The sequence below is a fragment of the Lissotriton vulgaris genome, chromosome 6 (assembly GCF_964263255.1).
Source record: "Lissotriton vulgaris chromosome 6, aLisVul1.2, whole genome shotgun sequence".
Lineage (NCBI taxonomy): Eukaryota > Metazoa > Chordata > Amphibia > Caudata > Salamandridae > Lissotriton > Lissotriton vulgaris.
In genome coordinates this window covers 771,183,609-771,207,649 of record NC_141694.1, presented here as the reverse complement: position 1 = coordinate 771,207,649, position 24,041 = coordinate 771,183,609, and the positions used below count along the sequence as shown (strand labels likewise).

Here is a 24,041-nt window from a genome sequence, read left to right as displayed (position 1 = left end):
AGAAGGGAAATAGGCTTGAAATTCTCGGGTTATGTGGAATCCAAGGTTGGCTTTTAATAATGGGGGACACCCAAGCCTGTTTCCATTGTGCCGGCACCATGGCGGACGAGAAGGAAGAATTAATTATCTGACTAAGAGGGGTCAGAAAAAGCGAGGAAGATTCCCTAAATTGAATGGGCTTTAGAGGATCAGCAGGGAATCCGGACTTAATTTTTCCACTCAGTCTATTGAGTTCCTCATAGGAAATCTCAGGGATGGCCATAAGCCTAGAGATTGGCCCTGATCTGGAAGGGGTGTAGATACAGGAAGTTGATGAGGGGGAAAGGACCTATAGATTGCACATACTTTCTCCACAAAGAAGGAGGGCAGTTCTTCACAGTGCCGAAGATTTCCTAGCACTAAGGTCTTTTAAGATTTTAAAAATACATTTAGCAGGATTTGGTCTAAGCCTAATCTCATTGGCATAATAGGCCGCCCGCGTCTTACAGATAGCTATATGAAAGGTTTTAAGTTCCGCCAAGTAATGTGGTTTTATTTTCGGATCATAGTCCTTCCTCCAGTCACGCTCTATTCTTTTACACGACTTCCTCAGTATAGTCAAGATGTCATTGTACCATGGACTGGACTCTTGAGAGCGACCCTTAAAGCAGCTTACCGGGATAAGAGAATCTCGCGCCCGTATTATCCAGGCGCAGAACATCTCGTAGCCTGACTCAACATTGTTGAAAGGGTCCAAAGGGTCCGCCCTAAGAAGGGCATGAAAGTCTTCTAATCTTAGTTTCCGCCAAGGTCGCTTATAAACAGGTCACTGGGCGGCCCTACCCAACGGTTCTGATAAGGGGAAGGTCATTTCAACCAGCATATGGTCAGACCAAACTGCAGGGGTGGGGATCGCCACAGTCGCAAATTCAATGTTAGGAAAGATGGGATTTAACAAATGGCCCCCGCTATGTGTGGGACTTGCAACCAGTTGGTAAGGCTGAAACGCCACTAAATCTGCAAGCAAGCAAGCTGCGGACGGTCTTGTCTTGTACAAGATCAAAGTCAGGGTTTAAATCTCCAAAAATGCTAAAATTAGCAGTCCCCACGGCAAGCGTCCCTACTACCTCCAGAAGTGCATTTTTAAAGCTACTGGCTTGTCCGGGCGGCCTATACACCAAAATCCCAGAGAGGGTCAAATGTGAAAGCGTGCACATTCGCATCCCTCCATATCAACTTTAGTAAATAGACAGGAGTAGCAGAATTTAAAGATCACTGCGATGCCACCTCCCCTCATCTCCCTATTTATCGTACAGATGGAGTAGTTTGAAGGTAGGGCCAAATTAGGCTCAGCCACCATGTCCTCATTAAGCCACATCTCTGTCAGGAAACATATATCCAGAATTTCATCCATAATGAGGTCATAAATTTCAGCATGATGTTTGGCTAATGGTCTTACATTCAGCTGCATTATTTTTAGCCGTCGCTGGGGACATGTGGCGGGAGGGGGTGAGAGTGCCACAGGTGTAGGGAGGGAAAACATGCTGCATACACAGTTGGTAGGGCCACTCAGAGGGTGTAGTGATGTTGTATTACACCGGTTGCCTAGAGGGTTCAAAGCTAGTAAAGCTTCCCTCGACTAAATGTGACCACCCAGCTCGTCTTGACCAGCATTTCTGGCGAGAGGTGACGTACTGGGGCAGACGGGCTTCCCTTTGGCGCGCCTTCGGCGGGCCGCCGGCATGCCCGCTGCGCGCGTCCGCTGCACTCGCTCAACATGTCGCACTTAAATAGGCAGCAGGGAGAGCCCAACAACTAGAGTGCCCTCAAGCTGGCGTCTCTTCGCCCGTTACCGGAAGTGAGGGTTTCCGGTCCGAGCTCTCGCCTTAGCCCTCCACAACTATCAGCCACAAGGCTGCGGTGGACCGGGGTGTACGAGGGCGTGAGTTACAATCAGGTAAGTGAATTTTAAAAACACAGCAGTTTTAAAAATATCAGTCAAAAATGAAGCGAGAATATTGCCCTCCACCCGCTAAGTAAAAAGCCGGAGCTAAATTATCAGTGCCTCCACGTAGCAGCAGTAGATCCCTCCTGTTCAAATACTGTCAAGCGTGCTGCCCCTGATTAAATACCAGTGCTTGCAGCGCCCAACAACTAGACCGCCCTCAAGCTGGTGTCTCTCTGCGTGCTACCAGAAGTGAGGGTTTCCGGTCCTAGCTCTCGCCTTAGCCCTCCACAACAATCAGCCACAAGGCTGCGGTGGACCGGACGTGCGAGGGCGTGAGTTACAGTCAGGTAAGTGAATTTTAAAAGCACTACTGTTTTAAAAATATCAGTCAAAAATGAAGCAAGAATATTGCCCTCCACCCGCTAAGTTAAAAGCCAGAGCTAAGTTATCAGTGCCTCCACGTAGCAGCAGTAGATCCCTGCTGTTCAAACACTGTCAAGCGTGCTGCCCCTGATTAAATACCGGTGCTTGCAGCGCCCAACAACTAGACTGCCCTCAAGCTGGCGTCTGTCTACGCGCTACCAGAAGTGAGGGTTTCCGGTCCTAGCTCTCGTTTAGCCCTCCACAACATCCAGCCACAAGGCTGCGGTGGACCGGGGCGTGCAAGGGCGTGAGTTACAATCAGGTAAGTGAATTTTAAAAATACCACAGTTTTAAAAATATCAGTCAAAAATGAAGCGAGAATATTGCCCTCCACCCACTAAGTAAAAAGCCGGAGCTACGTTATCAGTGCCTCCATATAGCAGCAGTAGATCCCTGCTGTTCAAACGCTGTCAAGCGTGCTGCCCCTGACATGTAGCTCTTTGATGACTGTTCATAGGTCACTGTGCAATATTAGGATTGTAACTTATGAACTGCAAGTAATAAAAAGACCTCTGTTGCAAAAGTAGTAACCCACTGTGCTATGCATATGCAACACAATTCTGCGATCTGCATGGTAGGGAATCTTTGCAGCCAGCATACTAACCCACAGTGCTACCATACGATGAAACAAAACTGCACTAGACAAAACTGATCTCTCCCCAGCAGGAACATTAAACGCCAGAGGTATCTTGACGTTTTGTATTGTTGCCTGAAATCTCCTGGACACAGAAGGAACTCTGTAGCTGGTGCTTTTAAACGTATAAATTATTTCTATAATTTCCAAATACAGATTCCCTCCAGCCCCCACCTCCCCAGCTCCAGTTGTGACTGCACTGGTTGCACCGCCCTAAAGTCGGACCTGCACTAACAATCCATAAACCAGCTACCCCTCCAAATACATGTTGACTGTTTATTTTCCTTTAACCCTGTTCATTACTCTTCTGCCTTTCTGTTAGGTTTGCACTATAATTACAACATGCATACATAATAACATACTAACCTGAAAAAAAAATTCCATTTGAATTAAAGATACGAGTTTCGAAGAAGCTTGAGCCAAGCTTTTCTACCCAGTGTGTCCATTATAATGTAGTACAATGTACTTCAGCTTAATAGCGCTTTACAGTGTGTGTACTTATTTTATAATGGCTATTGTGTGTGTTTTTATCGTTTTATTGATATCTGTATCAGGAAAGTTGCTCATTGCAAAGCCGCTTCCAGGATGCCAGAGGGTTAAGGGTTAATTCATGGCACTTCCTGTGATGTCGTATGTAAATTAGAGGGGGCTCTCAGATTCTCTTTCTGCCCAGGGCCTGAAAATTCCTACAATTGGCCCTGGCCGGGGAAGTTTGGAATAGCTATTACAACAATGTGCAAGGAAGAGATTGTAATACCCCCTGGAATTAGTTAAAAAGCTCCCTAGTACTGTTGTTTTGTCCTTTTCCATCTGTGTTGACACTCTTAGAATTTAAGTTGTAATATTGCCTTGCAGTTTTCCCCCTTGCTAAATCCTATATTTTTTTCTCTGAAGTTAAGTTGCTCCCACACATACCCAAACATAACCAAAGTATAGCCATATTGGGCATCTTACATAATACAGTGTGCAACAGTGGTGAGAAGGCAGGAATAGGCTTGTTCAGATCTTCAATTTGCAGCTACCACTGAGGGGCACGGGCAGACTAGGACAGTAAATAGGCCTGGGCAAACGAAAAAAATTAAGCCCTCATTAGGAAATCAGATATGTTAGACGGACCTGGAGGGTCGGCCGAGGACGAGGGGAGAGGTCTCCGGGGAGAGCCGTCTCCAGCGATCTTACAGACGAGTAACTTCCCCCCCACAGATGTACACCACACAAGGATAAGGTTTAACGTTCTTTATAAGCAATCTTGAAGTACAATAGAATGGTACAAGGAGGTCAGGACTCAGGGGTCCCCTCGATTCTAGTCTCTTGGATGGGAAAGGGGGTAGCGGGACAGTCTTGTTACCAATCTGGTAGATGCGATGATATGATGGATAGCTCACAATCCTCGAGCTCGGCGTTCTAGGTGGACGGGCCGCGGCAGCGCCGGCAGGTCCCGAGATGATCGTAGGTAGCGACGGTCCGCGGCAGCGCCAGCAGGTCCCGGTGAAGGTGGTAGTTACAACGGTCCGCGGCAGCGCCAGCAGGTCCCGACGAGGACGAAGGATGCAGAAGGTTGCGGCAGCGCCAGCAGGCAGGACGATAGTTCACAAGGCAGGGCTACGGCAGCGCCAGTAGTCCGTCAAGGATGAGTTCTTCACGGTGTCTCTCGACTCCAGGATACAACTGCCTTCCTGCTCTGGAGCTGCCCCAGTTATAGGTCTGGCGCCCTTTGATGTCCGGACCCTCGCACTTGGGGGTCGGGAGGTCCGGGATGAGGGAGTCCAGACACCCAGCAGGGGGGTGGAGCCAGCGCCCGGGGGAGCTGGGGCGATCCGCACCTGGCGGGGGAGAGCCATCGACACTTCTTTCTCCCATTGACCTGCCAAGTGGTCCGTTCACCTCCTGGGAGGATGATGGTGCCGGCATGTCGGGGCCTGGCCAGGCCCAGGGTTAGGGTCGAGTGGAGGCCACGCGGCCTCGTGGTGCAGTGTCCAAGATGGCGGCAGGGCCGGGCGATGAAGCCGGTAGTGGCTCGGTCCCATGATACAGAGATGTCCGGGGGCAGGAGTCCCGTAGGGGACGGGGTGCGGGTTGCTTCTGTGGGTACCACCTGGAGGGCCGGGGCTCGGGCCCTGTCATGCGGGGAGGGAGCAAGCCCTTCATGTGGCCTGTCCAACATGCGTCCCCCCCAGCTGAAGGCGGGGAGAGTCACCCATCCTCTTGGGGACTCTCCTCGTCGAGGCGGAAAAAGCGTGACAGGCCATCCGCGTTGGCGTGGTCTTGGCCAGGTCGGTGTTCCACAGTGAAGTCCATCCCCTGCAGGGAGATGGACCAACGCAGTAGTTTGGGATTTTCCCCCCGCATCTGCATTAGCCACTGCAGGGGCCAATGATCTGTTTGCACCCGGAAGTGGGTACCGAAGAGATAGGGCCGGAGCTTCTTGAGGGCCCACACCACTGCGAAGGCCTCCCTCTCGATGGTGCTCCAGCGCTGCTCTCGGGCCAGTAGGCGTCTGCTGATGAAGGCCACCGGTTGGTCAAGTCCTTCGGAGTTCAACTGGGAGAGGACCGCCCCGATGCCATGGTCGGAGGCATCTGTTTGTACGATGAATTCCCGGCTGTAGTCGGGGGCCTGGAGCACAGGGGCAGTGCACATGGCGGCCTTCAGTTTCTCGAAGGCCGCTTGACAGTCTGGAGTCCAGTTGACCTCCTTCGGGTGGTTTTTGGATGTGAGTTCTGTGAGGGGCCCCACACTGCTGCCATAGTCCCTCACAAACCGCCGGTAGTAGCCGGTGAGCCCCAAGAAGGCTCGGACCTCGGTTTGCGTGACTGAAGGCTGCCAGGACTGGATGGCAGCGATCTTGAGTTGAAGAGGGGCCACCAGACCGCTTCCCACTTGGTGTCCGAGATAGGTCACAGACCCCTGACCAATTTGGCACTTGCTGGCCTTGATTGTGAGGCCGGCCTGTTGGAGGGCCTGCAGGACCTCTCGGAGGTGGCGGAGGTGGTCCGACCAGTGGCGGCTGTACACAGCGATATCGTCCAGGTAGGCGGCGCTGAACTCCTCGAGTCCCGCCAATACCTGGTTCACCAGTCGCTGAAAAGTAGCTGGAGCGTTCTTCATGCCGAATGGCATGACTTTGAAGTGGTAGTGGCCATCGGGGGTGGAAAAGGCGGATCGTTCTTGGGCCCGGGGTGTGAGACCGATCTGCCAGTAGCCCGCTGTCAGGTCGAAGATGCTGAGGTAGCGGGCAGCCCCCATGCGGTCGATCAGTTCATCTGCTCGGGGGATGGGATGAGCGTCGGTTCTGGTGACAGCGTTCAGGCCCCGGTAGTCGACGCAGAATCGGAGCTCAGGAGTGGTGCCGGGGGCAGCAGCTTTGGGGACCAGCACAACCGGGCTAGCCCAGGGGCTGTCCGAGGGCTCGATGACCCCGAGCGTGAGCATCTTTGACACTTCTTCTTGGATGCAGGCACGTACCCGATCTGGTACGGGGTACGCCCGATGTCTGATAGGGGAACTGTCCCCAGTGTCCACGTCGTGCAAGCACCAGGGGGTGACCCCTGGGGTGAGGGAAAACAGGGTCGCAAATTGCAGCAGGAGGTCCCGGCAGTCTTGGCGCTGTTCCGGGGTGAGGACATCTGAGAGTCGGACCCCGTCTACGGATCCATCTTTCTCACGGGTCTTCAGGAGATCAGGGAGAGGCTCGGAGTCTTCTTCCGTTCCACTGTCCGTGGCCATCAGGAGGCTGAGCTCCGAGCGCACAAAGTGGGGTTTGAGTCTGTTGGCGTGGAGGACCCGGAGGGGGTTCCGGGGAGATTCCATATCGATGAGATAGGTGACGGGGCTCTTGCGCTCGACCACTTTGAAGGGCCCCATCCACTTGTCCTGCAAGGCACACGGTTCGGTGGGGGACATCACCCACACTTGTTGGCCAGGTTCGAATTCGATGGAGGAGGCATTTTGATCGTACCATTGCTTCATGTCCTCCTGACTGCCCTCAAGATTCGCTTTTGCCATTTCTCTGAATCGCCTGGTCTGATTGCGTAGGGTCAGGAGGTACTTGAAGACGTCTGGAGGGGTCTTCAGGGGGGCCATCTCCCAACCTTCTTTGACTAGGCTGAGGGGCCCTCGAACAGGGTGTCCGTACAAGAGTTCGAAAGGACTGAAGCCGAGGGACTTCTGGGGGACTTCTCGATAGGCGAAGAGGAGGCACGGGAGTAGCACATCCCACTGGCGACGGAGGGGCTCTTCCAATCCCCCGATCATTCCCTTGAGCGTGCGGTTGAACTGCTCGACTAGTCTGTTTCCTTGAGGGTGATATGGGGTCGTGAATCGGTAGGTGACCCCGCACTGTTGCCAGAGGGATTTCATATATTTTGAAATAAAGTTTGTGCCTCTGTCGCTGACGACTTCTCGGGGGAAGCCCACCCGGGAGAAGATCCCCATTAAGGCCCGGCCGACCCCCGGGGCTGTTACAGTTCGCAGGGGAACAGCCTCGGGGTAGCGGGTGGCGTGGTCCACCAGTACCAGGATGAACCGATGTCCTTGTGCTGTGCGGGGGTCCAGGGGCCCCACAATGTCTATTCCCACCCTCTCGAACGGGGTGGTGACAACTGGGAACGGTTGCAGAGGTGCTTTGAGTTTGCGGCCGCTCTTCCTGCTGGCCTGGCATGTGGGGCAGGACCGGCAGTGGTTGAGGACGTCGTTTCTCATCTTTGGCCAGAAAAAGTGGGTCACCAGGCGACTGTAGGTTTTGTCCTGTCCCATGTGTCCAGCCAGAGGGACATCGTGGGCCAAATTCAACAAGAAGTCTCTAAAACGGAGGGGCACCACCAACACTCGACTGGCCCCTAACTCCGCGATTCTTTGTTCACTATACAACAGGTCGTTGTCCCAATAGATCCAATGGGCTCCGGCGGTGTCTCCCGCGCTCTGGGCGAGGGCTTGCTGTCGCAGTCCCTCGAGGGAGGGACAGGTCTTCTGCTCTTGACGGAACTGCTCCTGGGTGGGTCCCCCTTCTTGACGCCACTGAGCCAGGTCGGGAAGGTCTTGGAGCTGAGCGAGCCCTTCGGGGGTTTGCTCAGGGGGGTCGGTGTGGTCGGTGTCCTCTACTGGAGCGACCGGGGGAGGAGGTGCTGGCCATTCTGGTTCTTCAGGTCGGGAGATGGCCCGGGCGGCCATGGACCGAGTGGTTACGCATGCCCAGTCCGGGAGGCCCAACATCCCCAGGTGCTCTCTTCTTTCCACGGCGGCCCACGGGGAACTCTCAAGATCATTCCCCAGGAGACAGTCCACGGGGGCATCATCTCGGACCGTCACCTTCAACATGCCGGAGACTCCTCCCCATTCGAAGGGGACGCAGGCCATCCGACACAGACTTTCGGAATTGTCGGCTGAACGGACGGGGCAGAGGACGTTCGGCAGGATCTGTTCCGGGGTCACCAGGTGACAGCGGACGGCCGTCACACTGGCCCCCGTGTCACGTAGTGCTTCGGCCCTGCACCCATTAATGTTCACCCACTGACTGTATTTTCTGGTGTTGGCGGGTAGGGGAGCCCGCGGGACCATGTCTCTTCCCCCTAGGCACGCTAGCACCATGGCGGCCGGTTCCCACTCGTGCTGTTCTTGTTCGCATTCTTCCTGTTCTTCGGAGATTTGCTCTCCCCCCAGGGCGGCGGCAGCTACCTGGCGGGGCCTCGGAGTCTGGTTCTGTGGACAGTTCGGGTCATTGGCGTAGTGGCCGACTCGCTGGCATCGGTGACACGTGACATTGGCTCGGAACCCCGGGCGCATTGGGGGGTTGCCCTGGCCGGCCGGGGGCGGGGTGCTGGTAGCGGGAGCGGCCGGGGCGGTGTCTCTTCCCCATCCCTGGCCTCCTCCTCCTCCTCGGGGACGGTGCTGACCTTGGTTGTTCCTGTTCTGTTCGTGCGGCCCACTCCGGCCTACTCGGGTGCTCTCCCATCGGTCAGCCTCAGCGGCGAGCTGCCGTGGATCAGTCAATTTACTGTCGAGGAGGTGCTGCCTGAGCTCGACAAAGCAGTTGTTGGAGAGGTGCTCCCACACCATGTGATTAAAAAGTTGCTCGTAGGTCGTTACGTGGCTCCCCTTGATCCAACCCTCGAAGGCTCGGCTGAAATAGTTTACATACTCCACCCAAGTTGTACCCGGGATCCGGGTGCAGTCTCGGAACCTCTGGCGGTACATTTCGGGTGTGAGCCCATATCGAGTGAGGAGGGCAGCCTTCATGTGGTCATAGGATGTCATCAGATGGTCAGGGAGCTGTAACAGGGCATCGCGGCCTTCATTGACGAACCTCCCCCATAGACCGGCTCCCCAGTCACTTCGGTCGATCCGGTGGGAGGTCATGGCGATCTCGTAGGCCTTGAACCACTGTTGGATGTCGTCGTCTCGGAAATATTCTCGTACGACATCCTTGGGGATGTGGACCTTTTTTTCTGTCGCTCCTGGGGAGTGCGGTTGCTCGGGCACCCCCAGATCTTTGTTTTGCTTTCGTAGGTCTAATTCTGCCAGTTTGCGCTCGTGTTCGTACGCTAGTCTCTTTTCTTCGAGTTCTCTTTGCCTCTGTTTTTCTTCCCGTTCTTCTCGGAGCCGCAGATGTTCCAGGTTCAGTTTTTGTTCGGCTAATTTTAGTTCACCGTCCATTTTGAGCCGTGCCATTTCTAACTCATGTAATCTGCTTCTTTCTCTCTCCTGGATCTCTTCCTGCGAGAGACCCGTGCTTCGCTCCTCGGGAGCCGTGGTGTTACTTCCTGATGCTGTCATGTTTTGGTCCGGGGGTCTGACGGCCCCGGTTTCTGTCCAAGACTCAATGGCGTGCTTGAAATCGTCTTTAGTGCTCAGACCGGTGGTAGCAATGCCTAGTTCAATGCAAAATTGTTTCAACTCACGATGGCTGTACTCTTCCAATTTCTCTATCTGGAATTTTTCGGTGGATCCGCTCTCTTTGGTTGTCATTGTGGTTTAGTCGTGGGGTGAGCTACTCTCCGTACGATTACGCGTTGATTCGGATCCCACCGCTGCCACCAATGTTAGACGGACCTGGAGGGTCGGCCGAGGACGAGGGGAGAGGTCTCCGGGGAGAGCCGTCTCCAGCGATCGTACAGACGAGTAACTTCCCCCCCACAGATGTACACCACACAAGGATAAGGTTTAACGTTCTTTATAAGCAATCTTGAAGTACGATAGAATGGTACAAGGAGGTCAGGACTCAGGGGTCCCCTCGATTCTAGTCTCTTGGATGGGAAAGGGGGTAGCGGGACAGTCTTGTTACCAATCTGGTAGATGCGATGATATGATGGATAGCTCACAATCCTCGAGCTCGGCGTTCTAGGTGGACGGGCCGCGGCAGCGCCGGCAGGTCCCGAGATGATCGTAGGTAGCGACGGTCCGCGGCAGCGCCAGCAGGTCCCGGTGAAGGTGGTAGTTACAACGGTCCGCGGCAGCGCCAGCAGGTCCCGACAAGGATGAAGGATGCAGAAGGTTGCGGCAGCGCCAGCAGGCAGGACGATAGTTCACAAGGCAGGGCTACGGCAGCGCCAGTAGTCCGTCAAGGATGAGTTCTTCACGGTGTCTCTCGACTCCAGGATACAACTGCCTTCCTGCTCTGGAGCTGCCCCAGTTATAGGTCTGGCGCCCTTTGATGTCCGGACCCTCGCACTTGGGGGTCGGGAGGTCCGGGATGAGGGAGTCCAGACACCCAGCAGAGGGCTGGAGCCAGCGCCCGGGGGAGCTGGGGCGATCGGCACCTGGCGGGGGAGAGCCATCGACACTTCTTTCTCCCATTGACCTGCCAAGTGGTCCGTTCACCTCCTGGGAGGATGATGGTGCCGGGATGTCGGGGCCTGGCCAGGCCCAGGGTTAAGGTCGAGTGGAGGCCACGCGGCCTCGTGTTGCAGTGTCCAAGATGGCGGCAGGGCCGGGCGATGAAGCCGGTAGTGGCTCGGTCCCATGATACAGAGATGTCCGGGGGCAGGAGTCCCGTAGGGGACGGGGTGCGGGTTGCTTCTGTGGGTACCACCTGGAGGGCCGGGGCTCGGGCCCTGTCATGCGGGGAGGGAGCGAGCCCTTCATGTGGCCTGTCCAACAAGATAGATAAGAAGTTGGCCCACCTTTGCAAATAGGGCAGTCTTGAATTTGTAATGACCCGTTGTATATGTGTTTAGCATACAAAAAAGTGATGGATGGAATGCTTGAGTTAATCTCACCCACTGATAATTACTCGGGCCACATCCCAATTCATTGCTATTTTGCACACCATGCAACCACAGTTTGAACCCAGCTAATCGCTCTTCACCCTGTTCTAATGGGACTAGTTCAGCCATAACTGTCAAGCCAGGTCCTCCCTGAACCAGAACAAATGCAACCCAGGACCAGATTCGCCCTTGCTATGGGCTTATCAGCTGGTTATGGATTGGTTCCAGTGACACAGTGTGAACTGGGCCCACATCTGGGCAGATCAGGTGGTCAGGTGAACAGATGATTTAATTACCTTGAAAGTAAGCAGGGGCATACCGTAGGTCTTTGCAGCCCCTTCTTGCATGAACTGCAGTCCCAACCCTTCCGGGATCCCCAACCATTCATGGGGCCGCCATTTAGTCCAGGGACTTCAACACCCTCAGCAGCTACAGACCCATCTCTCTCCTGCCTTTTCCAGCTAGTGATTGAGAAAGCCATCAATCCCCAACTTGCAGACCACCTAGAACTCCATTGTCTCCTTGGTAGCTCTCAGTCAGGCTTTTGCACCAAACACTGCACAGAGACAGTCCTTATTGTGGCTACCGATTACATTAGAAGCTTCCTCGACTGAGGAGAAACTGCTGCACTCATCCTCCTCAACCTCTCCACAGCTTTCGATATGGTCTCCCAAGTTACTCATTAGAAAGCTTCAGCGCTTGGGTGACTGCAGACTTGCCCTCAAGGGAATATCCTTCTTCCTTTAAGACAGAAATTAACTACTTAGACTTTCCCCTACACCTCAGAATCCAAGAAACGAATCTGAGGATTTCGTCAAGGATCATCGCTCAGCCCAACACTCTTCAACATCTACATTAAGCCCCTTGCTGATATTGGCAGAGCCCACTGCATCAACATAGTATCCTATGCTGACCACACACAGCTCATCCTCTCCCTTACCAACTCAACCAGCACTGCCAAAGCAAACTTTGCCAACTATATAAGCAATGTTGCTGCTTGGATGAAAAACAACTTCCTCCAGCTCAACACAGACAAAACAGAAATCCTAATCATCTGCAACAACCACTCCCCCAGGAATGTCTGCTGTGTTGGTGGCCCTCCAAACTAGGTCCCACCCCCACCCCTGAGGACCATACCTAGTACTTTTGGATCATCCTGGACACCAACTACTCCATGAGCAGTCAGATCAATGCGTCTCCTCATTATACTTCCAGAGCCTGCAAATGCTATGCGAAGATTTTCAAGTGGATCCCATTGAATACCAGACGAACAGTTGCCTAGGCGCTTATCACAAGCAGACTTGATTACGAAAAATGCCTTCTGCATTGGAATCCCAGTGCATGTCCTACGCTGACTCAAAACAATCCAGAACACTGCCAACAGACTTCATCCTGAACATCCAGCAAAATAACCACATCTGTCCTCACCTCAACAATCTCTCCCAGTCCAGGAAAGATGTAAGTTCAAGCTACTCACCTTCGCCGAGAAAGGTCTCCACCACACTAGTCCAGCTTACCTCCTCACCTCCTCAACTTCTACCAACCCATGAGACATCTTCAATCTGCGTCTCAGGCAAGAGCACATATCCCTCACATCAAGAAGACCAGAAGCGGAGGACACTGCTTCTCATACCTCGCATCCAAGACCTGGAACAACTTTCCGAAACACCTCAAAACCTCACCCTCCCTCATGGACCTCTGAAGGACCCTCAAAACATGGCTCTTATAGGCGAAAAAGGCATGATCTCTTCCTCCCCCCTCAGGTCGGCCCTACTCAGCGCCTGAATCCCCTCACAGGTGATTAGCTGAGCTCTACAAATTCACATAACATAACAACATAACAAGGCCAGTGAATATCTGTGTAAATCTTGGGCGGCCCTCATCACATTTTGCAGGCAGGCCCCATCATTCTACTTACGCCACTGCAAGTAACCCATTTCTGCATTTGATGCCCAACCCTCTGAACTAGTTTATGGCCACTGGAAACCAGAAACAGCATGTTTATGTAGTTTTTCTACAGTAAATTATCATCCCACATGGAGAAGCATATACAGCGATTGGAAACTCTGACTGGCGATGTGGTGAGACACGTCTGTGCAGCAGATACCATGCCCACATAGCTGTCTTGCCAGACTCAACCACAAACAAGTCCTCTCACCGTCCCTCAGTGTGGAGAAGGCGTTGGGTTACAGTACTCTCAACGCTACCTAGCCCATGGCGTGTGCAAATGTCAACTGTGCTTCGTATAGCGCCTTCGTTATCACCTCTGGCTTCTACAGCACTGCACGTCACGAAGGCCGCATTTGTCCTATCAAGGGGGGCTGAGGCTCTAAGGCCTACTCAATGCCCCAAAGCACTAGGCTGGCATATATATGCCTAAGTAACTCTCCTTACCTAGAGGCGACGACTCCACTACAGGCCTTAGCAGGCGGAGTGCCTTCTCAGCTCCAGCCCTGGCTGCGTTCTCGCGCCGGATCTTCAGCAGCAAGTAAGAAAGGACAGGCCTCAAGTCGCACAACCTTCTACATTGCAGGTGATTGGGTGAATAAGCCATAGCAGCAGGTTTCCAACTCTTGCAGCAGCATACAAAGCATTTGCACATCAAACTGAAGTTCAATAGAGTTAGCCCAGTCGTATTTATCTGGTCTACAGCAGGGCACAAGTCCTAAGAAAGAAGTGGGGGAACTAACCTAATTAAACAGTGCAGGACCGCAAGCTGCTCCTAGAGGTCCCTAGTGTGCAAGGCACCAGCACAGCATGTCTCAGTGAAGTAACACAAGCTGCTCTTAGAGGTCACTAATGAGCAAGGCACTAGCACTGCATGGCTACAAAGTTGGATTTATTGGCATTATAATTGGCAATGTTTTTTACCTAGCCATTATGCAGGGTGCAGTATTATATGAGGCCAGAAGGTGACCTATTTGGGTCACATATGGTACTGCACCCTGCAGAAGATATGGCAAATCCACCGTACCCATAATGCATTGTATGCAAGACAGTACTATGAGTACATTCAAATAGCTATTTACATATATACATTTAGTAGCTTTGGAATGTGACAAAAGAATTACATTAATTTCGGATTAGATTGTACTATGTGTGGAGATGATGAAGAGAAATGTATAGACTGTCTCAAATAAAAGTGAGATGTCTAGTGAGTGAAGTACCACTGCCAGCCTAGCTTAGGACCAAGTGTGTGTCCTGCCTGAAGCCTTGTAAGAAAATAGTGCCTTGAGACTGTAAATAAAACCTAGGGAGTAACACCATATGTCACAGGGGGTGTTGTCATGGGAGGTTACAAGAAGAGATAAGGCGGTATTAAGGAGGGACTACTAAGCCTATTGACCATAGAAAAGGCACCATTTACAAGGGAAAGGGACAGGAGCCCATCTTTTTAAAAAAGATGGGCGGAAAGTGGGCGGAGCTTTGTGCTCATATCTTGAATACAGCATGTCTTTCAAGACCTAAAAAAAAACACTGCACTACCCTATATTTCTCCTTAAAAGCCAGAATGCAGACTAAGGGCCCGATTTAAATCATGGTGGATGGCCTGTTGGACCGCCTGGGCAACTGAATAAAAATTACTCCATCGCCCTGGTGGAAGGACTGCCTACTAGATTTATAAATGACCACCAGGCAGGTAGTCATTTATAAAAGTATTGCCAGGATCTGCAGTGGCGGTATTCCTGTCAATGCAATCAGCAGGATGCAGCGCTGGAGCACAGAGTATTTTATTTTTATTTTTTAAAAGAAAACGTGTAATGCTGCCCTCGCCATGGGAGGCTTCGCCCATGTGTGAGGAGAATTATGATGATTTTACTGTTCCTCATCTGAGAAACAGTAAAACTACATGTCCGCCCATCCACATTGGGTGGGCTGAGATGTAGCAATTTCTATGACAGAGCTTACTTCCCAGGGCTGTCAGAGAAGTTTGGCCATGGCGGAGACAGAGTAGTTTCCACCGTGACCAAATTGAAGGTTCGCTTGCATTTAAATCGGGTGCGCTGACCTTTATAATGATGACTGAGTATACATATGGGCAATATATAAATTGGGCCTTACGTGCGGTCTTAACAATATGGCTGCCTCTAAATTATGTAAGGGTGAAATATAATTTTGAGCACACTTAGTCAGTATTCTGGATTTTAGGGTGAAATATAGAGTACTAACATGTATTTTTAATTCTGTACATCTTTCTTTTAATTTCTGTAAGTACAGCAAAATCTTCTGGGTAGCACCACAGTGCTCCGCAAACAATAAAACTACTTTTGCCTACCATTACACACTTACATAAACTGCCACATCCATTTCTATCCAGTTAATTAACATTTGTACACTATATTTACACTTAAAACCCAGAACTCTGACTAAGTGTGGCCTAAACAACATGGCTGCCTGTCCTAAATTTGTAAGCGCTTTCATTATGCAATCATATTTAGTTTTGTCATTGCAATGAACCATGGTATACCGCGAAATATACTGCGGCACAATATATCACTACGTTTTTGTGCATTCTGTGCCAGATTCACAATGGTAAACTTACCATATTGTGTATGTTTACCATTGGTTGATATTCACAAAGGAATTTTACTAGTAATAGCTTTATGACTGTGGAGTCTCCGCACATGCAAAAATAGGACTGTCCTATATTTTTAGTTGTCTCCGCAGTCATAAAGATACTACTTGTAAAATACCTTTGAGAACAGCAAACAATGGTAAATTACACAAAAGTTTAAGTTTACCTTTGTGAATCACCCCCTATGAATATAAAACTGCTGAACCAATTCAAACCAAAACCAAAAAGGACCCTTTACACCCCATATTCATGCAAAACTAAAGCTAAATTCATTCATCCATTTTCATGCTAAATCTATTTAAACTACACTCCACGCACACCACTCCAGTTACTGTGCAACATGCCACTCCACTCTACAACATTCCTCTCCACTCTAAGACACTTCATTTTAAGCCACCCCAGTGTAAGGCACTGTACCACATGCCACTGTACCACATGCCACTCCACTCTATGCTACTCCACTCTATGCCACTCCACTCTATGCTATTCTACAACCACTCTATGCCACTCCACAGTATTCCACTTTATGCCACTCAGGTCTACGCCACTCCATTTTATGCCATAACAATCTATGACATGACATTCTACGCGATAACACTGTATGGCATACAACTCTACGCCACTCCACTGTACACTACTTCACTGTACACCACTCCACTAAATGCCACTCCAATCTATGCCACTACACTCTATGCCACTCCATTTTATGCTATTCCACTCTACGTCACTCCAATCTACACCACTCCACTCTACGCTATTCGCCTCTACGCAATTCTACTGTCCCCCATTCTACTCTATTCCAGTCTGTACCAATGAGCTCTACGCTATTCCACTCTACTCCAATCCTCCCAATGCTATTCAATTCTACACAACTCTACTCTACACCACTCTATTGTATGCCACACCATTGTATGCTGTTCCACTCTACGCCACTTGACTCCATGCCAAGCACACCTCTCTACACTATTCCACTATATGCCACTCCACTCTACGCAACTCCTCTCTGTGTCACTGAACTCTATGCCACTCCACTCTAAGTGACTCGACACCACTTTACTTTACGCTGCTCTAGTCTACCCTATTCCACTCTATACCATTGCACTATAGGCCACTCCACACCACTCCACTCTCTCTATTCGACTCTACACCACTCCGTGCTACACTACTCTATTGTACACCACTCCACTCCATACCTCTTCACTCTACAATAGTCCATTATATGCCACTCAACTGTATGCCACTCCACTCTGTGCAACTCCACTCTGCAATACTCCACTCTATGCTATTTGACTCTACGCCACTTGACTCTAGTGTGCTCATTCTACTATATGCCTCCTCTCTTCACTACCCCACTCCATCCCACTCAGCTCTATGCCACTCTACACCACTCCATTCTACTGTACTCCTCTCTACGTCACTAAACTGCACGCTTTTCCACTCTACTGTTCGCTACTCCGCTCTACGCCACACCAGTGTACTCTAGTCCACTTTACGCCACTCTACATCACTCTACTGTATGTCACTGTATGCCACTCAAGTCTACAACACTCCATTGTATGTTAATCCACTCCATGCCACTCCACTGAATGCTATAGTGAGCAAAAAAAGATGAATTTAGGCCCAGTGTTCATACTGGAATGGCAAGGTGAGCAAAAAAACGATGGGATTAGGCCCAGTTCAAACTGGAATGGCATGGTGAGCAAAAAAACAATGGATTTAGGCCCAGGTTCAAACTGGAAAGGCATGGTGAGCAACAAAACGATGGATTTAGGCCCAGAGCTCTGTACTGGAGTGAATGTATGACATTGTTCTGCATTCTGTCCATCAACTGTTTTTTTTGCATTTGTCACCCCGATTGGGACGGGTGTGCTCAGACGTGAGTCCTGTGCTCTCCATTCCACTGGAGTCAAGCTGTCCTGGCAGATGAGGGCCCGAAACCGGTCCTAGGATTCTGGTTTCCAGTTCAGGGAGGACCTGGCTTGGCAGTTCCAGCTGGACTGTTCCCATGGGGCAAAGGGTCAAGACTGATTTGCATATGGCTGGGTTCAAACTGGAATGGCATGGTGAGCAAAAAAACGATGGATTTAGGCCCAGAGCTCTGTACTGGAGTGAATGTATGACATTGTTCTGCATTCTGTCCATCAACTGCTGTTTTTGAATTCCACTCTACGGCACTCACTCTAAGCTGCTCCACTGCATGCCAATCCACTATTGGCCACTCCATTCTACGCCACTCTACTCTGCGCTATTGCTCTCTACGATACTCCACTGAATGACACTACACTCTATGACAGTCTCTTCCACTGCACTCTATGAAACTTCACTTCATGACAGTCCACTCGACAAGACTCCACTACACGATATTAAGGAATCGCAAATTTTGTGATTCTTTAAATGCAATGTAAGAAGCACCAAAAAAGTGCAATTTGGCCTTAAGGAATCGCAAATTACCATCAACTTCAAGTTGGTGGTAATTTGCGATTTCTTTGAAAAATGCACTTTTTTGCATTTTTCAAAGTGCAATGTGAAGCACATACATGCCCTTAGGGCATGTATGTGCGCCACATGTGCACCCATGCTTATTTCAGGGGTGCAACAGGGTGTCTTTTTGACACCGCAACACCCTTGAAATTGCATTCTCAATTTGCGATTTGCTAATCGCAAATTGAGAATGTCTTCCCAGTCAGAGGCCCATAGGAATGAATAGGGAGGTATTCCTTAATTGCGATTTGCAATTTGCGATTCGCAATTAAGGAATATGTAGGATTCGTAAAATGTATGGCAAATTCTACATACATAGCATTTTGCGATTCTCAAATAGTGATTCGCAAAAAATCGCTATTTGAGAATCGCAAAATGACTTTTTGATACATATGGCCCTATAACTTTATTTATTCTTTCTATACAAAAAACTTTACATTTCACAAGCATTTGAAATTCTAAAGTTGTAGTTATACCTTACATTTATAATGTACTCACCACCTATCAATTACTATAAGTCGTGCACCTCCCTACACAGTGTTGTCAACTGACCAGCCACACTGCATTAACTATAACTCACACCTTTTACAATTCACTGACTATACCATTTCATATTACATCACTTATACCATGTGAAATTATAGAATTCATAACAACACATCACATCTCAAATGAAATCATTTGTGAGAACACTGTTTAAGATACAGTTTAAGTGCAATGAGTCAAAACCTAAAAACACTGACGCAGGTCAGTTATGGTTCAGTAAACTAGTCATGTCTTTGCACTGCTTATGACCTGATGTAATTTAAATGTCTTGAGTGATGTAATGTACGATCTCATAAGCAGTGCATGATGGAGATGAAAGTTATGGGTAGTTTACTGAACCATAACTAGAGAATTGCATTGTTTTTGTAGATTCTGTAACCATAACAGCACATTAACTGCATTTTTTTAAACAGACATTATGGTGTTATGAGCAAACCTGACCATACCTACATTTTAATTTTTCTCAATGCATAATATGTATTAATTTACTTACAACTTAAGCACTGTTTAGGAATCTGCAGGAAAACTGGCAGCCGTTTAGCATGTTTAGGTCACTATCAACATATTGATATTAGCGTTGATTCTTCAAGAGAGGGCACATTTAACAGTTTAGTCTAAAAAGTGTTTAGTTACTAAAAACTGTGCTGTTCCACAAATCAGCATAATATTTGGCAAACCTTTAGCATGTTTATTTTTCTCTTGATATATCAAGTTTTTATGTAGGTCTATCAAAGGGAACCAACTTTAAAGGTGGGGTTTTACAAAATCTTCGAGATGGTAATAGCTTTGGTGCCTTACCCCAGATCAACAAGAAGTTCGGTAGGTACATACTACATTCTGCTTATTGCTGATTGGGCCCGGGCAGAATTATAATTCAGATAGTGGAATTGGCGGACTTTGGTAACTCTGCGCTACAAGCCAACTCAGCCATTCAGCACAAGGCATAATTATTCTGCCGTTCGAGCCGCACGATGTTCAGGAGAACAACGTAAGGCTCCATCAACTCGTGATTGGAAGCGCGAGCGAGATTTGCCTGACCCTGGCACCATTTTCAGCTGGCAGAAGCAGCTATATCAACTCAAAAATACCTTTCCGAGTGACAATTCTATTCAAATGGGCAGTTCAGGTAGTTTTATTGCGCGAAGCACACTTCTTTTACTTTACTTTATTTCTTTAGCAGGAAGGAAGTTGCACATGGACTGAAACTTCCTCTTCCTGTCCAGAAGGTTAGACTGAGTGCTTTGTCCATCACCTGGTCCCTTTGGATTTTGAAGGGAAAGTATTACTCTCTGTCTGTAATTCCTACTGCATATACCATTGGATTTGAAGGACTTTGTTTTAAGTTGCGAAATCACAACAAGTAGGTTAAAAAACATTTGGATAAGGGTGTTGTTTGATAGAGGGCATGCACCATTATATATTTGAACCATTTATTCAATTTTTAAATTTGATTGTGGTTGTGGTGGGTGGCCTAGAGAGCGCAGTTGGGTCCTCTTTTTTGCATTAAATGTTATTTAGCTTTTATGAGGGAAAACGTTTGCACAGTTAAGTATTTTTCTCCATGCTTCCGAAATTTGCACTATTCCTTCATTTTACCATGCGGCTTAGTCTGCCCATGGACTATCAAGCCAGCACTAGACATTGCCTATAATGAAATAACCATTTCTGCGGTATATGTTGTTTCAAACGATCTACGTTTTAGCAATGGCATTGGATTACATTTTTTTTTTTACTTTTTTCTTCTAATATGCAAAAATATGTTGATGGATAGGGAGGTTATCTGTTGTTGGAAAACCTTTATAGCCAACTTAATTTTTGTTTTTGGCACTGCTGAATGGTAATGTTTTCTTCTTTCTTTACAGTGCATCCTTTGCTTGCTGACCAAGTTGCCTTTTTGTCTGGGGTGGGGATGGGTTGTATGTGTGTGTTTGTTTGCCATAGGCCCGCATTTTGTCTTGATTCTCCATGTCATGTGGCCGGAGGCTGTTTTTTGTAGTCAGTGTGCATAAGCCTGCATGTGTTCTTTGTTGTTCATACTTCCTTGCTTGTTGTTGTTTAAAAAGTGTCCGGCGACCATTTTGTGTAGTGTAGTAGTCCATGCGTTTTTTTCCATAGGTATGCATATGTTCTTTGCCTTCTAGCTTGTTGTTGTTGTATTTTGCAAGAGTTGCTGTTCCACCAGTCCATCCTGATGTTTCGCAACTGGTTGGCCAAGCTATGCAGCAAAGCGCTGCTCACAATATCCATCTGATGACAGACGTGTGGACCAATTGTCAAGCAACTGATTACATGTGAATCATTGCATATTAGATCATTTTGTGGGGTTTAGGCAACAGCTAGCTGCATGTCTCAGCCCTTACGAAGGTTTTGAGGGTGTTTAGTGGCATGCAACAGTAGCATTGTTCACCAAGGAGAAATCCCATACAGCTGCAAAACATCTTAGAAGACTTTAACAGCAAGGTTCCTAAAAATCTTTAACCTAGAGGTCTCACAATTCGATTTGCTGCAATGGACAATGGCAGTGATATACTCAAAACAATGACCAATGGTGAATATTTCATGGTCCTGTGTTTGGTGCGTTGCAGCAACCTGATAGCTAAAGAAAAAGACATACTACATGCTGCAACATCTGTTTGAACATTACAGACTGACCACAGACTATGTCCTTCAAAGAGGAGACAATGCAACTGGGAAACTGACCATGGAGATGAACAAATGGAGGCTAGTGACATGCCTGACACTAATGCTGCTTCCTTTTGAGATTTTCAAACCTAAGTCAGCAAGGAGGACAGTACAATGAGCCAGGGCCAGTTAAAAGAATTGTTGCAAACATTCACAGTGCAGAATCCACTCCCTGAGTCTTATTAGGCCTTGGGGACCACATCCCAGAGGGCTGTTGTTTCAAATTAAAGGGGAAGAGGCCATGTGGCTCCCCTGCCCAAGCTTTATTAGGCCTTGGGGAACCCATTCTCCATGGTCACTACTCAAAATAAAGGACCCATGTCCTGCGGCACACAGTACTTAAAGGTGGGTGCCCTGGTGCCCACCCATGGCACCCAAAATACACTCATAGCGGGCTGCAAGGTGTGCCACGCATGCAGTCAGAGCTGGAATTGATCCCATCCACAGGGAGCAGCTACTTAAGCTGCTTCCTCTGGGCAGGAGAAATATTTTGCTCTGTTTCCCTGGTTCAGTGCAGGCAGGGAAAGAGATCACAAGTGTGCTCCCAGGTAGTGGGTGATCTGAAAATTCTACGGAGGTGGCCGGGGTTGGATCCTTGGGACACAGCATGTGAACCGGCCTTGGGAGGTGGGGTCCTGGGCCATTACTGACTCAGGGAGTGGGGCAGCGTGCCCCCTTCCCTTTTTTTAATGGGTTATAGCCAAAAGGAATGGTGACCGTGGAGCTTCTTTAAGGCTATTGGAGGGGGGGTGACTCCCCCCACCCTTTCTGGCATATTTTGACACTGGAGATAGGCTCCCCAGGGCCTTTAATTGGCTAAGGAAGGGAGGACCTTGAGGGCCGCTACCTGTTTCAAATGCATTAAGGTCCAGAGCGATGGGGTCCCCAGGGCCTTTCTGAGGCTTAGAGAGGAGGGTCACATGCCCCCTCTCCTTTAACTTACATTTCGGGCCCGAGGGTTGGTGTTGCCCAGGCCACATTAGGCTTCAGGAGAGAGCCGTGAGCCCCGTCCCTTATTATTTTGCCTCAGCCCCATGGGATGGGGTTCCATTGGGCTGCTCAGATGTGTCAGCTTAATAAGCAAGCATGGGGGCTTGTGCTTGTTTTTAAAAAGTTTAGCTGCACATTTGGGGATACTCTGTAAATTCACAGTAAAATAAAAAAAAACGTTTTGGCGTCACCAGGCCTAGTGGGTCAGCGTATCCATACACTGCCCAGCATGTCTTTTAAACAAAACTTTTTAAGAACTCAGTACTGAATGCTGAGTCCTAAGATGGCTGCCACCACTTCTCAGTTGAGGTGGTAGATGCCAATCAGATCTCAGCAGGAGATCTGTAGGATCCACGGCATACTTATTAACCACTGTGAAATTTATTTTATTTTACAATAAGAAAATAAAACATATATCGTAAATCACATCACGTTATCTTAACTACCTATGAGTGTGAGCATGCAGTTTGAACAGAAAAATTACAATTTTTAGAAAACAAAAATAAATATTACTCACTGCCGCACAGCCCCGACACTTAGCAGGTCCTGCTTCCAGATCTATGATGTTGGCAGTGCATCAGACACAGGTGTGTGATGAACCCCTGTGCTGAGGCACACACCGCCGCACTCTCCCCAAGAGCAGCCGAAGCTCCCGCAGGGACTAATCCTTGCTGGGCCTGTCGCCTGCTACCAACACGCAGGGAAGGTGGTGATAAAGATTACTGTGGTCAACTCCACCTTGTTAAAATTGGGGGGCTCCCCCTCTTCACGCTTGTGGCACCTACAGAGGGTGCGGGTGCCACTGCCACCAGTTCTGCCTGCTTCTGCCATAGCAGAAAAAGGAACAGAAGGAGTCGGATGGAAGGAAAGGAAAACAAAAACCAAAGTACAAAAAAGTCTCGAAAAACACAGACGAAAACGTACATACACACACAGAAAGGCACAGTGATACAAATAAGTAAATGACAGATGGGATTAAAATTGGGGTGATCAGATTAGGATTAGTCAAGATCAGATACCAGTGGAAATTGATTGTATTTGAACAGGCTGTCTACAAGGAGGTGGATGAAACCACAGAGAAAGAAACCTTCAAGAACCTGTCTAGAATGGGAAGGCCTGCGCAGCTTCCAGAACAACCCCATTATCAAACCAACTGATAAGCGGGAGGCATAGTCCTACAAGATAAGGAGGACTACACACCGAAAGAGTGCAAACGCCTCCTCAACAACAACCAGAATTACAGACAACTCAAAGAAAATCCAACTGAAACTCTGAAGAACACTATCCACATAATAGTGGAAGCAGCAGAAGCTAGAAATCATATCTCCAAACAAGAAGCAGACTATCTGTGGACCATTAAACCTGTACTTCTATACAGTACCTAAAAATCCACAAGGAAACCAGGCCACCACCAGGTCGCCCCATCTTGCCTGGCATCAAGTCACTACTGGAGCCACTTTCACTTTTCTGTGATTTCTTTTTGAACCCACTGGTGCAAAAATCATCGAACTATCTTAAAGATACAAAGCACCTGCTCAACCTCATTAAAGATGTACCTTTTGACCCACAAACTCACTTACT

General features: G+C 49.0%; 1 protein-coding gene across 1 annotated transcript in view; it reads right to left on the bottom strand.

The window, feature by feature from the left end:
• LOC147707959 (amine sulfotransferase-like) overlaps positions 1-24,041 on the bottom strand; it is a 323,007-nt gene that overhangs the window by 147,059 nt on the left and 151,907 nt on the right. The window lies entirely within an intron of this gene.